The 17943-nt window shown below is 41.5% G+C and overlaps 1 protein-coding gene and 1 long non-coding RNA gene across 4 annotated transcripts in view; one reads left to right on the plus strand and one right to left on the minus strand.

Moving 5' to 3' along the window:
- The window catches only part of SAMD12 (sterile alpha motif domain containing 12), a 383850-nt gene that overhangs the window by 110362 nt on the left and 255545 nt on the right, over positions 1 to 17943 (minus strand). The gene's annotated exons all lie outside the window — the stretch shown is intronic.
- Positions 10544 to 14173, plus strand: LOC144243798 (uncharacterized). The gene is made up of 3 exons (XR_013338783.1): positions 10544 to 10765; positions 13026 to 13129; positions 13756 to 14173. It is a non-coding gene; the product is annotated as an uncharacterized LOC144243798 (long non-coding RNA).

Here is a 17943-nt window from a genome sequence, read left to right on the forward strand (position 1 = left end):
AGATCAAACCCACTTCCTCAATAGTGTAGACCAAGGTTCAGCAGAGGTGGGTTGAAGGGGAAGGATGAACTGAGGACAGCCCTGATGTTTTTCACTTGGGTGGCTGGAAGAGTCTGACATCAATAATCAAAACCCAGATGCAGAAGAAGAGAGCAGGCAATAGGTGAGTTCACCTTTGATGTGCTGCATTGGTGGGGTCTCTGGGTCATGAAGGTAAAATTTTTCCTTGGACAGCTGGGAAGTAAGTAAAGAAATTGAGAACTAGCTCAGATTAGAATAATCAGTGTATAGATTCAGTTCATGTCTGAGGGGTAGATATGGTTTCCCAAGAAGAAATACTTGGAAATTTATGAAGAGTGAAGAGTAGGGTAGCCTGTAAGAACACAGTGAAGGAGGTAAGAAAGGGAGAGTGATTTTTTCCCGAAGCTGAAGCAAGAGAGGCTCCCCTGAAGAAAAAGGGCTCAGAAGTGGCAAAGTTCTACAGTCATCAGGGAAAAGAAACACTGAGAGGTATTCATTTAACATCAGAGGGCCCCAGTGATCTTAGAGTGATCATCTTGTGTAAAGAATTAGGGGGACAAGCCAGAAAACAGAGCTATGGAAAAATGGAACATGAGGAAAGTCCAGATGATCCAGACTATTCTAGAAATCTGGTGACACAGGAAAGGAGGGCAAAAGTTTAAACATAGAAAGGGTTAAAGGAAGGGACCTTTTTGTGTGCTATGGACTCTTTTTCAACATGTTCTGTACTAAGAAAGAGAGAAACATCATTAAAATTTGAATTTTAAGTCGTAAGTCAGCCTGATGGCTTCTGGCCATGGCCCAGGGAAAGATTGTTAAAATCAAGAAAAATTTTCAAGGGGTTATAAATTGATATTTATTTGGCAGTCTGGGAAAGCCTATGGATTCCTCCTCAAGAATCTTTTTAAATGCAAAATGAAAATATGTACGATTACAAAATACACAACTTATATTAAAAAGCAAACACCTACCAAAATAGTTTTAAAATTTTGTGGTTTAACAATACATGTGTATCTTTGTCAGTGCACTATAGAATAAAACTTACTGGCAGAAATAATAACTTTTGTAATTTGGCAGTAGTGATGAATGCATATGATGTTTCAAGAAATCTTCAACAAGTCTTAATGTGATTACAACTTACTTGCGGTTCTGGTGACAAAGTCATATAAATTGCGAAGAGTATTGAGGTTTTGTTATATTCATAATAAAATGCTAAATTTCAGTAAAATTTGATGACATATACACTGCGTGTAATACAGTATTCTGTAAAATATAACATATACATACACCTAAACTCATCAGCCCCACTAAGTTCTATCCATGGTTCCCTTGGAGGAGAAAGGGATCCCGGGTTAAGGGATTAAGAAAGTTAAAAACATTCTTCTTAGGTTAAGAACATTCAGCTAAGAGTGGGAGGTGGTTTGTTGGTTTTGTTTTTAATTAAAGGAGAGAAAAACTGTTTATGGAGACTGGCAGGTTTTGAGTCTTCCTCTGGTAGAATGGTGGTGTAATGCAAGGGTACGGGAGTAGCCTCTGGAACTAGACTCCCCCCCTTTTTTTTTAAACTGAGGTATGGTTAGCACTGTTATAGCTTCAGGTGTCCAACACAATCATTCCACAAGTCTAGACTCCTTGAATTTAAATGTTGGCCCTGTGATTTAGCTGTGTGACACTTTGCAAATTCTTTAGCTATTTAATTTCTGTATGCCTCAGTTTCCTTACGTGTAAAGTGGGGATGACAGCAGGAACCCACCTCATAGCTTGTGTGGGTATAATAAGCATACTTTAGCCAGTATCATCTTGACCATTTTCCCTTCACTCAATATCCCTGGATGCAAGGGACACCTTCAGGCCCTTGAATGTGCCACATTCTTGCTCAGACCACAGCTCATACTGTGTTTTTCTGTTTGAGAGACTCTCCCCATCTGTTCTTCACATAATGGATTCCTTCTCATCCTTTGGGACTCAGCTTAAATATTACTTGCTCAGATATGCTTTCCCCAAAGCTATATCTGGAAGAGGACTTCCACCATTATTCTCTATGATGAGCTCCATCATGGCTGGGCTTGTGTCTGTCTTGATCCTCTCTGTAGCCCTGTACCTGGCACATCATAAGCTCTCCATAGTCATTAAATGAGCCACTGGATAGGGAGCAACTGAGGAAAAAGACAGGGACAGCCCGGCTATATTCATGCCTGTGAACAGTGCTTCAACTTTTAGCATGGGTATGGATTTTATTAAGACTGTTCTCACACTTGTTTTTGGAGCCGCTGGAAAGCCAAACACATTGCTTACACTAACATGTCTGCAACGTAGTGTTTGGCCTTTTCTCAAACAATAGGAGGATCCCCTCTCTGGTCTAGACTGAATCAAGTAAGGCAGGACAAGAATATCGAATTCTGGGCTGTGCTGTGACTATCCAGATTCATGCAGGCCATGAGTAGGAAATTCACTGGGGATGCATCTCCAAAGCCAGTATTCTGCTATCACTTAGCTTCTAGGCAGCACACATGATGGAAGGATCCAGCATTCAGGATCTTGACTTCTAATTCTGATTTTTCATGTTTAACAGAGTGACCGTAAGCACGTCAACTTCTTTCAGCCTTAGTTGTTTTCAGCTGACAAATGGCAATTTAAAAACATCTGCTACGGGAGAGACTGCAGCTACCAAGCAAAATCTATTCTTCCCTTTGCCCTGAATACAAGACTAGACTACAATTCCAAACTCCCCTTAAGGCTTGTGTGGTGACGCAATTAAACTCTTGCCAGCAGAATGTAGGCACAAGTGTCATGTGTAATCTGTTTCTTGGTCAAGGCCCTTTACTTCCAGGTTTGGATGGTGAGGACCAGAGCAATCTCAGAAGTGGCTTGTTAAAGGTGTAGAGCCGCTATGAGCCTGGGTCCCTAAATGGCTGTGTAAAACAGCCAGTCTCTGACCTGCAACCTTTGGCTAGAGTTGTTAAATAAGAGAGAATTAAGCCACTAGCTTTTTGGAATATATTTGTGAGTGGCTAGTGTATTTGTGACTAATACACATGTCCTAGCTACTTTATAGGATTCTGATAGTATGTCTAATGTATGGGAAAGAGCTTTGAGTGGTAGCAAGGACTCTGAAGTCTGTCATCATGATATTTTTCTAGCTTTACTGAGATGTAGTTGACATACAACACCGTACATTAAAGGTATACACTATAAGGATTTGATACATGTATCTTTTACAAATTATCATTACCATTAATAGAGAAAAGTGCATACTTAAGTGCTTGACAAAGAGGAGATATGTAATATTTATTTGTTGAATGAATGAATGAACATCTTGCTGATAAAAAGGCTGAGATAAAAAAAATTCTATCCAACACTATAGCACAGACAAAATATTTGTTTGGTCAGGGAAAACCTTTAATTGACTAACTTGACCTCATACAGGTAAAGCAAAACTCCTAAATATGAGCTTCTTCAAGAAGATTCTTGTTTTTCTTTTTAATACTTTTTCTATCAAAGTAAATTATAAAATATCAAGCTTTTTTAAAAAAGGAAAAAAGACCCTAATCTCACCATCCAGACACAGCTTCATTTTCACCTGGTGACTTCTATCTACATGCATGTCTATTTTTCTTAGATGTAAATCTGTTTCTTATTATGTTTAAAGTAAATTTTAATTTGTACTTGGTAAGGAAAGCACAGGCTTGGTAATTCTCCAAGAGTGATTCCAACAAAGAACCACCTAATATTTCTAATGGTTCCAATTTAATTTTGCCAAGGGGTTCCACTCTTATTAAAAAGTATACCAGGGAGAGGAGGTGATTTTCATAAGAAGGTACATGGTGGTGTTAATTCTCACTACGATTAGGGTGTTCATGATTACAAATGTCACAATCTCTCCACTTGTGATTTAAGAGCTATCTTGTGGGTCTTACAAAAATTACATGTGGGGTAAATGAGTGCATATGGATCTTATTCGAGGTTATAAGTGAATTCAATGATTAATTCAACAAATATTTATTGAGTTCCCATTATGTGTTAAGCAGAACGTGGACCATAAAACACAGTCTCTACCCCTGAAAAGGTTAAATTAGGGATGAAAGACAAAAAGACACACTGGGGTGAGCTCAGAGGAGAGGTGAGGCTTGGGGCAGTAGCTGGAGGAAATGAGACTCAACATCTGGCTGGGAGTTAAGAAGGATAACGGGGGCAGAAGCAGGTCCAGGCTCCCCAAGCACGTGGACCTGAATGAATGGAAGCAAAGAAATTGCATCATACTCATGGGAATGCAAGTTACTGTTAGGATGTTAGCAGAGCAGGCTGGTGGTGAATGGATGAGTGGATGAGAATGGAGAAGTAAGCAGAGGTCAGATCAGGAAGAATGGATAAGCTTCCTTAGAGCAGTGAGGTGTTTGTTCTGTGCCACCTAGGACAGCACCTGGCAAATAGGGTTTCCATCTGTCTTTGTGGAGTGAATTAACCTACACCATGCTACACAGTTGACCCATGACTGGTCATTGTGATTGGCCTCTGGCTACAAAGGAAGAATATACACAGCTGTGAACGACAGCTATTCCTTTCTCTCTAGAGACTGCATTGATGATGGGGCTTACCACCATGCTGGGGGTGCAATGTGACCCCTGGTAGCTTCTCCGTTCAGGGATGCTCCTTTATTCCTGGAAGTCCTGAACTGCTAAATGGCAGGGTCAGACACACTGAACCCTAATCTTAGAAATGTTCTCTTGCCTCAATTTCAATTTTCAATGGCATCAAGAATGCCACACATGTAGCTTCTCAGTACATGCTTTCAAATGCAATATATTCATGCCATTTCCAATTTCTTTTTTTTTTAATGTTTTATTTGTGTGTGTGTGAGAGAGAGACAGCGTGAGCAGGGGAGGGTCAGAGAGAGAGGGAGACACAGAATCTGAGACAGGCTCCAGGCTCTGAGCTGTCAGCACAGAGCCTAATGTGGGGCTCGAAACTGTGGGATCATGACGTGAGCTGAAGTTGGACGCTCAACCGACTGAGCCACCCAGGAGCCCCACCATTTCGAATTTCTAACCCTAGAGGCAGAGAATTAGGGTGGGTGTGGAGAGATGTGGGGGAGTTGGGGAGGAAATAAGAGGGGCTAAGGGGAAAAGCTGCGAAGATGTCTACTTGTTTGTCTATCCTTGACTGTAGTCTTCTCTATGCTTTGAAACTACTTTGAGTTGAAACTGAGCATCAATGATGTAAAAGTACCAGAAGTCTTATCTTCTAGGAAAATTAATGGTTTAATAAGCCAGATCTAGCAACACTGAGTAATTTGGAGACAAAAGCAGATTTGACTTGCAGAAGCCCAGCAGGCGGCTTCCTTTGGAAACATTTTGGCACCGCTCTGCTGGACATACTAGAAATGCACAGTGCAGCCTGACACCACAGGGGGTGTGCATGGATTCAGCTGCTGAAGAGTGATGTGAAATTAAAGAGAGGATGAAAAGTGTGATCTTATTTAATCACACCTGGTGCTTCAATTTCTCAATAACAGCACCCTGCTCCACTGTGTCAAATTGGTGTGTGTGTGTGCGCGTGAGCGCACGCATAAAAATTACAGCCAGAGGATAGATTTACTCTCTGATGCCTGCCAGTCCATTGCAGGGGATCTAATATGCAAATGATAAATGAGGTCTCCTCATAAAGAATTTCAGAGCAATTATCTTTGGGCCTGAACTGGCATAAAGTCACCATAACTGAGGGGTAAGCCGTGAAAGTTCACCTCCTAAGAGAGGCTAAAACCTCAGGGTCCCAAGCTGGGGGTGGCTTGGGGAAGATCTGTATTTTAATACCCAAAGTCCATTCCAGGTCACACTGTCCTTCTGGCCTGATGGCTGAGAGTGTGAATCATACTGCTTCAGATTTCTAGGAGGATGACAGGTAGGTACCAGGAAGAGGGAGAATGAACCACTGCAACTTATTTAGGAATGTATGTTCATGAGTTTAGAAGTTCATAAATCTGTACTGGAATTGGTATACAGGGACATCCCCTCACCTTCCCTGCCCCCCTCATTAAGGAACTGCTACGCTGTGGCCGAAGTGGATTTCTACTAAGTATTAAACACACTGTGTTTCCCACTGTATTTCCGTAGGGACCTGTGCATGTTTCCTTGGCTACTCATACTTTATGGTAAGCAGGTTAAAGGAGAGCAAGGTGTTTCATCTAATGTCAAAATGATTAACGTAATTAAACATTCCATTTCTGGGGTGGGAGATACTTTCTACATGATTCCATTTAGCAGCAGAAAATAAGAGCTTAAATGTAATTAGCTTAACATTGCCAGCTGTACATCCTATTTACAGTGAAGCAAATAAAAATGAGAAGTAGACAATAGCTATTTTGATCCTTTTCAGATAGTAACCACACGGTGGCCTGCAAACCTGCACATGAGTGATCCCCAAAGATGCACAGTTGGTTTAGAGAAGATTTGTTTAAAGAGATTGGGGGAAAAAATAAAGAGATTGACTCAGCAAAATGAATTACATAGAGAATACGTGAATGGACTGCTCAGAATTCTGACATAATCAATTTTCAAAAGTATGGGCTTTCAATATATACCTTGAAAACAATCTCCTAAAGATAGTTCCTTATTGCCAGAGTAACTAAAAGTCCCCCTGGTTTCTCTCTTGCTTCTGTAAACCCTGAATATGTTGAGTGGGACTTATATCACAGCCTGTTGTGATCCTCTGATCACCTCTGAAACTGGAGGCTTCTTGTAGGCAGAAAAGCTGGCTCGTTCATCTTTGTCACTCATTTGCAAAGTATATGATGTATAGTACCTTCATGCCATAGAGACTCAATAAACAGGTGTGAACCAGACCATTCGTCACTGTAGGTCACATTATTCTGGAAAGTAATTAGTTATTTTCCAGTATCTGAAGAAACAATGGGTAAATGTCAGAGGAAGTGGGGAGTGGGAAAGGAAGGATGGCAGGCAATCAAATGAGGTTATGTTGAAATTAATAATTGGGGCACTTGGGTGGTTCAGTCAGTTAAGTGTCTGATTTTGGCTAAGGTCATTATCTCATAGTTCACTGGTTCAAGCCCTTCATCGGGCTCTGTGCTGACAGCTCAAAGCCTGGAGCCTGCTTCAGATTCTGCATCTCCCTCTCTCTGCCTCTCCCCTGCTTGTATTCTCTCTCTCAAAAACAAACAAACACTTTAAAAAAGAAATTAATTCTCTGATATTAAAAAAGATCAACTGAATGGACCCTTTACAGTCATTGAATGAGAAGCTATAAAAATAAAATGTTGATTTAAAATAAAGGTCCATCCATTTTGCTATGTGGTAGATTCCCTCGGCCTATTGTACTGCTTGAGCCATCCTCAGAGTTCATGAGCCCAACCTTTCACAGGCAGGAGGGTAGCCACATCGGAGCAGCAAGGATGGGCTGTGGCAAGATCCATGGGGGTTTTATCATGATTCTGACTTCTATTCAGAAAACAAATTTTCAACTTGAAAAACTGTAAACATCAGGGATGTCTTTTAAGGTTTGCCAGATCTATGTTCAATTTTTAATCCGTAGACTGAGAGTAGTCTTTTTAGATGCTAGATATTTATAAGCAAATCTACAATAATGTAACAGGTTATTAAACATTCCCAATTATACTTTGGCTCAGGAATTAGCCGGTCTACTCTCTTCACCCTCTTTTAGTGGGTAACACAGTAGATAAGACCACATTCCCTTCCCACTTTTAAAGCCTGCCAAAACTTGCCCTTACTTTTAGCGTGACAGGCAGATCCTGGTCCTCGTGGCTGACATGGCTCTGCAGAGTGCGCTGCTCCACATTTTTGGCCCCTGACTACCTTCTTCACTGTGCCTTTATGCTCATTTCTTTAGTTTGTCAAGCTCTTCCCAGCCTCAGGCTCTTCCTACTGGTGGTGGCTTTACTGTATTACTGTTCTTCTTTCTTTGCTTAACCTGTTTATCAACTGGGGTTCATATTATTGGTCACTTAGGAAATCGTTCTCCTGACCGTGTCTAGGTTCTCCCCCTTTTCTACTATCATACAGTAACTTCTTCCCCACTGTTATTTAATAGCTTTTCATGCAATTCTTTAAAGTCTATGTTCCATTCTATATGTTAAATGTCATGGCAGCATTGAAAAGATGTGTCTTGTTCAATGCTGTGTCTTCAACAACTGGCCCAGCATATAATAGGCACTCAATAAATATTTGTTGAATGATTGGAAGTATCTTTCAGCTTAAGTTGACTATAGATTTGAGGCATCAGGCTCCGTGATGTGCTGGACAGCGAGTGGACTCTGGACTATTTGAATTTGGCTTCTGTCTTTGACAGAAAGAGGGATGATAAGTCCGTTCAATTTACCAAACTTCACTGTCCTCATCCCTACAGGCATCATGGCACTAACTGTATCTCTAAAGAAAATGTATGCACATGGTGCTGCTTGAAAATGGTACTGGACTGTTCACCCTCATGCTACTAGTAATAATGCCCTGTGAAGAAGTGTAGCATTCTGGGATTCTGGGGAAGAATCTCTCAGTAAAGCAAGCTTCCCACTTTCCTCCTTTCAGAAATGCAAAGAGAAGACAGAGCATAGCCTCTCCTTAGTCTGAACTAGATCACCTAAAAAAGCCATTTTACAAGCATCTAGAAACCTGTCCCTGCCACCATGTAGATGGCCTCAAATTGAGGGAAGACATACCAGTTCCCATTCTCAGAGTGAGGCTGGGTTGTTTGGGGTCTTCCATTTGACTCTTGTTCAATTTTGTTTCTAACGTTTGTCCATATGTCAAAATAGCATATGGCTATTAGGGTTTACACTCCACTGTACAAATACACCATTTATTAACCACAGCTGCACATGGATACTAAGCTTTTTTCTAGTGTTTGACTATTTCTCTGACCTCAAGGAGACAGGTTCTTCCTGTAGAGGTTTGAGATCTAGGGCCAACTGCAGTCTACAGGAGGTAGAGGGGCTTACTAACAGGAAAAAGGAGGAACACGCAGTCTGGGAAATGCACATGGCCCAACCACACACACCTCCAGCAAAGGCGGGGATTTTTCTCTAACCCAATTGTCAACAATGTGGCCATTCCACAAAGAAATCAGGAGAAACATCCTAGGACTAGACAGGATACTGCCCCAACCAATGTGAGTTCTACCAAATTCAGATGGATGGATATTAGTAGAGGTAGTCACGCTAGGTACACAGAATACTGGGTAGGTTCAACCATACACCCAAGATATGGAGAAATTGGTCTTGGTGCAAAAGCTCCCAGATATGTAGGAAATGCTGAGTAAGCCAAAATTCTATCGCTGGATCTACTCCTAAAACTGACTCCTTTCCAGGCTCCTCAGGCTGCTGAATGACAAGACCTACTATGTAAAGGCATATCATCCAGCCCTCAAAGGAAGAGTGCCTGGGGACTCATAGAAGTCACCTAAGGCACCACTGAACACTGAGCTTTCAAATAGGCCCCAGCAGGGAATAAAAAAGTTCCGCAACACTAATTATAAACATAATACAAACACAAGGGACTAAATGTAACACATAAAAAAGAAGAGAATAGCACACTTTAGAAAAGAACTGCCGTAAGACTAAGACAAAAGTTTAAGAGTAACTACTTTGTATTCTCAAGGTAATTACTCAACACACCATGTTGCTATAAGAGAGGTAATGAGGCAACAAACAGAGATAAAAAAGGATTTTATGAAAAGAATACAAGCAAGCAAATAATTTCATTGCAGAATTTAAAACTGCATGAAAAGCAGTAAAGAAGAGAATTACCCCTGAATTAAATGGAATTAGATTAGTGAAATAGGACAGTGGTTCCCAAACCCAGATAAATATGGAGAAGAGGGATACTTAAAATACACATTCCTAGGATGAAATATAGGAGATTTTGAATCAGTGGGCCTTGGGTGAAGCTATGAAATCTAGATTTACAAAATTCCCTGAAGTGCATCCAAACATCAATCTGGTTTAGAAACTGGTGAGTGCAAACTTGAGACAAGAACCCAGAGTTCAGAGGGAGAAAAGACCAAATGGAATAATGAAAGAGGAATAGACGGACTAGAATCGTCAACAAAGCATCTGTAGCAGAGGTATAATAGGAATCAATGAGGAAGCAGTCAGAGCCAATGCAACAGAACCAATCTCAACAATATATATTGCAGGAAATTTCCCAGGAATGAAAAAAAATATCTCCACTATAAAAGGGTTTTACTGTGTACTCAGTGAAAACTGATAAACATTTAGATGCTTTGAACAGTAAGTCTAAAAAAAAAAAGAATCCTCCCCAAATCCAGGAAAAATAAATATGTCCCATATGAAAGAAAAATAGGTCAGTGTAGTTTGTCCACGAAGTCTTCAAGGAGAATGCTTAGGCTATGATTCCCAAATTCACATTATCCACTCAAACTGCTGTCAGTATGAAATAGAAGGCAACGAGAAGACATTTTCAGCTGAGAAAGGGTTCTAGAACACTGATGTTCTCTATGGTAACTGAGATTTGCCAAGAGCATGGAAAATGGAATGCAGACATTGCTAAGTAGCATCATTTCTATGAAGAATGTAAACACTATCATTCTTGAAACAAGACGTCCAATTATATGAGGATCAATGATTTAGTTACTCCAGACCTTAGCCACTACAATCCAGGATATCAATCTCCAAGCAGAATAACAAAAACTGGGTGAGAGGGGAGCACACATGGGCAGCTGGAGGAAGAAACATGTCATTTTCCACGTGTAAACAGAGGTGAGTCAACAGACACGGTTTCATGCTGGACATTGATAACTTGAGAGACGTAGGTTTAGAACATGGGTTTTAAACATCACTCATTTAAAAATTCAATAGTAACTATCAGAGGAACTTAAAACAAGTACCATGGCTTCCAAATTCCTGGAGTGGGGTGGGGAAGGGAAAATGAACAAACCCCCCCCCCCAAATCGTAGAGTAAAAGTAAACCCCACTTTAAAAAAAGAGAGAAGGGGAAAAAGGAAATAGCAACAAATAAGAAAAGTCCAATGTAAACTAAGAAACCAGAAGAAATAACAAAATAATGTTTTACATATGCATATTCATAATATGTGCACACATGCATAAACATACATATATATGCATATATGCATAAATATACATATGCATATACATTTCATATACACATTTATGAAAGTCTGAGAGTATATACACCAAAATGTTGATGGTCATTTTCTGCATGGTGGGCTTAGAGTATCTTTTTTATTCTTGCTCCACTAAATTTAAAAAAATAAAAATTTCTGGCAATGATTACATATTACGTATGTGATTGAAAATAAAACATAAACCTAAAATTCCTCTTCATTCATTTGAATGAACACTGATCATGAAGCCACTCATTAAAACTAGAAATGACCGGCATAGCGGCAATGGCTGAGATTGGCATTTGCTGTGATTATGCAACTTGTTTCACTAATTTGACTCATTTCCCCAAACAGGATGCACAGGTGGCGTTCATTTATTTAGTCACAACACTAATTACTCTTTACAATTGTGCTCTTCCCGGGTTTTCTCAGCATAACCATCGCAATGGTAGGAAAGTGTCCTTGAATGATTGCGTGTGCATGTGTGTGCAGAAGGTGTGGGACCCTGGCTTACAGCCAAATGACTCTGGATCCTCTGCCCTGTGGGGGCTTAGAGGTGACATTCTTGTCCCTTAGCACTATACACTTCTATCTACACTTCAGTCTCAGCCTCTGCCACAAACGGCAAACTGAGCAAGTCACTTCTTGAATCTTGCTGCTATGCCTGGAATGCTCTGCCCTGTTAGGGGGAGTTAGGGACACCCCCTCTAGGGCCCACAGCATCCTCTGCTTATCCCCTTATTTTCTCCTGTTGTACAGTGACTGCTTATTCGACTGTTTTGCAAAGGAAATGTCTGTCTGTAAAGGAAAACCTGGGGTGCCTGCTGGTCAGGAAGGTACGGTATTTGCCTTCCAGCATTAGCACCAGTCTGAAAAGGAGGAAGTGCTCAGTAGATACTCACACAGGAAGGGCTACTCTCACAGCTGATTCACCTCAGCTCCTTCTTCTCTGGCTTACATCTCATTTCTTGGTGGGAGGAATCAGAGGGTCCAAGAGTCAGCATTTGAAGCAGCCTGTTCCCTGAGCTCTGAGCTCTGTAGAGCCAACTTCTCCCTGTGCACAGAGGAGATGTTTCTACAAGAAGTTGGCAAGCGTTAAATGGCAAGTTCCCTGTGCTCTGTGGCTCCAACCTCATTGAGAATCCCAGATAGCTCATGCTTTCTTCTCATGTACCTCCTACACGAAGCCCCACCAATCTCTGTTAAGAAGCTGATGCCAGGCTAGTTCAGTTTTCTGTAGCATGATCATGAAACGTGTCACTACTGAAAGAGAAGGGATGTTCAAATATACCTAAGGCTGAGGTCAAATATTCCCAAACTGAAGAATCACCTCACTAGTGACTCTTTTTTAGAATATGAACTCAGCAATATTTTATAGATTTGCAAATGAAGCTCAAAAAAGGTTGTCCTATTTTCAGGACAGGCAAGGAGAGTATTAAATAAAGTAGGACTTGACTTACGGTAAATAAGCCATTAGAGTCACTAGGAGCTCACAAGACTCTGAATAACTGGGGTTTGTATATTTCATTCTCCTCCCACCTCCGGATCACTGGTCCTATTGTCTCTACTATGTAACCTCTACTCCAGTCAGGCTGTGGTCCAGATGGTCCATCACCATGACTCTTGTGTGTGCCCCATCCCTCCATGCCTACTTCACAAAGTAACGGTTGTCTTTCAAGATGCTCAAATGCCTCCTCATCCACCAAGCACTTCACCCACAGTTAGAAATATAATCTCAGTATTGGGGCAGCTATTAGTACTATGTCACTGCATTATAATTTATGTATAGTATAATCTATATATATAGATATTATATATCTTATATAATCTATATAATCTATGTATAGTATAAATAGTATAATCTATTTATACGCCTTCATTCTGTATTTATTCAGCAGCTAGATATTGAGCATGAAGCATGAATCAATGAGCTCTATGAAGACCTGGCCTGCACCCATCATCTCTATGACCCTAGACGTCAGCACTGCACCTGGCATAGGTGATGCACACAGTATTTTGTTGGTTCATGAAAAAAAGATGGGGAAAGCCCAGCTCTCTGATATTCAGGGATGACTATGCTTGTCATAGAGACACGGGCACCCTTCTATCGAAGGGAAACTACCACAATTTCTTTCTTTTTTAAACAGAGTAATTTTACTATCAGGAAGTTCTCTTCTAATCTGAATCACACCTCTCCTCATTCAAGCCTCCTCTTGATTCCCCCTTGCCTCAAAATTACAAAATGTTGCTCTTCATCTTTCTTAATATATGTGAAAATCATTCTTAACTTTTCTCAGTTGGCCTCAACTTCCCCAAAATGTGGCATTAAGAATTTCAATTACCTCTATTCTTGTCATGGAGGCCACTTTTCATGGCGAGAGCTCTTTTAAAAATATTTTCTCCTTGGGGGCACTTGGGTAGCTCAGATGGGTGAGTTTCTGACTTTGGCTTAGAAGTGGATCTCACAGTTCATGAGTTTGAGTCCCATATCGGGCTCACTGCTGTCAGCGCAGAGCCCGCTTTGGAATGACCGTCCTTGGCTCTCTCTGCCCTTCCCGAGCTCATTCTCTCTCTCTCTCTCTCTCAAAAATAAACCAACATTAAAAACATTTTCTCCTTGTACAGCTGAAGGCCTCTGCATCATGCTGCAGTTGTGGAGCCAGAAGCTTTCCAGACCTGGAGGGAGAAAGGGCCTTGGCTGGAGGAAGAGAAATCTCCTAGATCTGAGAAGAGTTCACGAGCCCCGCCTCTCAAGCCCTTTATCATGTAACATTCTTGCTGTGGCTCAACCAGGCCATCTGTTGTTACCTCACCCTTCAGTGTCCATGTTCTCTCCCTCCTCCATCTGTGCATATGACTCTGGGGTTTTCTACTATGACATTTCCCCACTCTCCTACCAAGTGAGGGGCTTGGGATTGGTTTTCCAAGGAACTGGCTTCCTGTACTATTTGGGAGGCTGGCTGCAAAGCTATGTTGTCCTAAGTACTAAATACAATATTAAATAATCCCTGGTAAAAGATTTTTAGGAATTACTATCTCACAACCTAGTGTGTTAAGTGTTCAATTGTGTACACTCAAAAACTCACAAGTGAAGTCCCAACCCCCAGTAAATCAGAACATGATCTTATTTGATGTTGTAGATCCAATTAGTTAAGATAAGGTCAAACTAGAGTAGTGTTGTCCCCAATCAAATAGGACTAGTGTCTTTATAAAGATGGGGACTTTGGGCAAAGACACACACACAGGAGAATGGTGCACGTAGCCGTGTAAGAAATTACCAGAAGCTGAGAGGGAGGCCCATAATAGACCCTTTCCTAGTGCCTTCAAATGGAACATGGCCCCGGTGGCACCCTGATGCCACACTACCAGCTTATGGAACTGAGAAGACACGTTTCTGTTGTTCTAAGCTGTCGAATTTGTGGTACTTTATTATGGTGGCAATGAATACATGCTGATATACTAAAGGCTTTCTCACTTTATCTTGCGCTCCACAAAGTGGCAAGCCAGCTTCCCTTTAACATTTGTGCCAAGTCTTCCAGTTACGCCATGCTATCTACTACCTTAGGGAATGACATGGTTTCTCCACACTGAACCAGAGGACACTAAGAACACAATAGGAGGGTATCCGGTTGGGTGAAAGAAGGATAGAGAAGTAACATGTTTTCTTTGCATCAGGTGTGACATTATCTCTTTACTCCTAAAAACCACCTTGTGATATAAGTAGACTGTTCTGTATTCCATGTTCCAAATAAGATTTATCAAGATCTATCATCTGCCGACAATCACATAGCCAGACAGTGACAACACAGACATTTGAATCCAGTTCTGACTGTGAAGCTATTCTATGATCTTTCTTCTGGGAAAGGTAATTAAGCATCAGGATAGGTTACCTAACAAAGCTGGCTACTGTCATTTTCTTGAATGCTTAAAAACAGGTGCATCGTTCTTCTTTATGGATATGTTGCACATGGCTCTACCTGAAGTCAGGAGCATGGACAAATAATTTTTTAAAGTTCCTTTTGGGTTTGTGATTTTTATGATTATAGAATTAGTCTTCATGAATTGAGGAAAAAAGAGGCTCATGCTTCAGGAATTTTATCCATGTAGTCCTCATTTAAAATGCTTGGCTCACTAGATTAAGGGGACAAGACTAAGCAACCGAGCGGGTCCCTAGTAATTGCTGGCTTTGGACCAGTAAGCCATGTCACTTACCAGTTCTGCTTTTCCACATCAGTGAGTGTCTCTGGCAGGTCCTGGGTCCCCAGGTACTAAGTGTTTTCAGATCCGTTCAAGGCAGGGAGACCAAGCATGCTGTACTGACATGTTTTCTTCAACCTCACTTCACCGTCTAGTAACCTCCTACAGGTTAGGCAATAAAAGTTTTATTCACCTAATACCGTACTCCCTATCTACAGACAGGAATCTTGGGATGTGAATTTCTAGATTTAAATGTATAGAAATTGGGGGTGGGGAGAACGGCAAGATGGCAGAGAAGTAGGGAGCTCCGTGTATTTCGCTTGTACCCATCTCTCAAGCAAATAAGGCCTGAAGTCATAGGACACTGAGCCACAGGAGTTTGGGAAGAGAAAGAGACAGAATACACTGGGAAGGAAACCTCGTAAGTGTGTGAGTGAGAACTGGGGAAGATGAAAGTGGGCCTGGACCCAGAAATATGGAGGGAGGGAAGGGAACCCGGCTTGCATGGAGCGGTGGTGAGTGATGAACCATGGTGAGCGGTGGTGAGATGCCACGAATCCAGGGGAAAGGAAAGAGAAGCCGAGATTGCTCTTAGAACCTTCCCTGGAGAAGAGAAAAACCTCGGCTTGGAAAGAGAGTGTTTTTTAGTTCTGGCTGGGGTGCTGACTTTGAACTAGGTGCCCCCAGTCCCAGAAGACACCAGGAAAAACTGCACGGCAGTGCTCCCGGCCCCATCCCTGGCAGCGGTGGCACAGACTCTGTGGACCTGAAGTTGCTACGTTCTGCACGCATTCGGGTTGTACCGCTGCTTGACCCCAGCAGATCTGAGGCTGCGACACTTTTGCCACCCCCCCACACAACCCTCGGGAGCAGGGAAGCAGTGACCTGTGGAACTATTTAGGGCGGGATAAACACAGCCTGCTAACTGGGATCTGGAAACGAGGCAGGGCGTGGGGCATAGAACTCAGCCCACCTTGGTTACATCCTCACCACAGGGAGATCAGACCCAAAGGAGTGATTTGCAATGCTTGGTTGAGAAGGGACTGGGCCATTCTTCTCCCCACAACCACCAAGGCGGGGCCTCAGGGAGCGGCCAGCTGACACAGTGGAGACAAGACCTGCCTGCACTAAACCACATCCATCCCCTCCAGATAGCCGTCTTATTGTTGTTGTTGTTGTTACCTGAGCCTGGGTTTGTGTGTTTATTGGTTTTGTCTGTGTGTTTGTGTACCTTTGTTCCCTCTGTGTTTTTCTATTTTCTTTTTCCAGGGCTGCCTCAAGAAACAGGCCAAACCACACATGGTGGAGAGTCCCAAATACCAATACGAGTAGGGAAACAAAATAACCAAACGCTCAACAAGAGAAACCAAGAGACACTATTCAAAGAACACTTCCTGAACAGACAGGCCCTAAACAGTCTAAGAGCCCTCTCTAATAGAGCAGAACTCGCAGGGGTAGAGTGTACAACAAGCTTTTAAAACTAACAAGAGATAGAAAGCTAACCAAAATGACAAAATGGAAGAACTCTCCTCCAAAGAAACTCCAGGGAGAAATGACAGCTAGAGAACTGCTCAAAACAGATATAAGCAACATAACTGAACAAGAATTTAGAACAATAATCATAAAATTAATCGCTGGGCTTGAAAAAAATCATGGAGGATATCAGAGAAACTATGGCTACAAACACTATGGAGCTTAAAAATAGTTATGATGAATTAAAAAATGCGATAAATGAGATACATAATAAACTGGAGGTGTCCAATGCACGGATTGAAGAGGCAGAAAGTAGAATAAGTGATTTAGAAGACACTATTAGAGAAAAAGAAGAAACTGAGAAAAAGAGAGGTAAACTGATCCAAGAACATGAAAGAAGAGTTCGAGAGCTCAGCAATACAATCAGATGGAACAATATCCATATCATAGGAATCCCAGAAGAGGAAGAGAGAGGGAAAGGTGCTGAAGGAGTCCTGGAACAAATTATAGCAGAGAACTTCCCCAACCTGGGGAGGGAAGTAAATGTTGAAATTCAAGAGGCACAGAGAACTCCCCTCAGACATAACTTGAATCCATCTTCTGCATGACATAGCATAGTGAAGCTGGCAAAACATAAGGAAAAAGAGAGAATTTTGAAAGCAGTTAGGTAGAAAAGGGCCCTAACATACAAAGAGAAACCTATCAGAGTGGTGACAGACTTATCTACTGAAACTTGGCAGGCCAGAAAGGAATGGCAGGAGATCTTCAATGTGATGAACAGAAAAAAATATGCCACCAAGAATCCTCTATCCAGCAAGCCTGTCATTCAGAATAGAAGGAGAGATAAAAGTCTTTCCAAATAAACAAAAACTGAAAGAATTTGTCACCACTAAACCAGACCTACAAGAAATCCTGAGGGGGCGCTCTGAGGCAAATGTTGAAAGGAACGCAAGATACTAGAGACACCAACCACCAGAAGCATGAATCCCACAAACAACACAATGACTCTAAACCCATATATTTCCATAATAACACTGAATGTGAATAGGCTGAATGCTCTAATCAAAAGACACAGGGTAGCAGAATGGATAAAAAACAAAATCCATCTATTTGCTGTCTACAAGAAATGCATTTTAGACTGGA

The sequence above is a fragment of the Crocuta crocuta genome, unplaced genomic scaffold, assembly GCF_008692635.1.
Source record: "Crocuta crocuta isolate KB4526 unplaced genomic scaffold, BGI_CrCroc_1.0 scaffold448, whole genome shotgun sequence".
Taxonomy (NCBI): domain Eukaryota; kingdom Metazoa; phylum Chordata; class Mammalia; order Carnivora; family Hyaenidae; genus Crocuta; species Crocuta crocuta.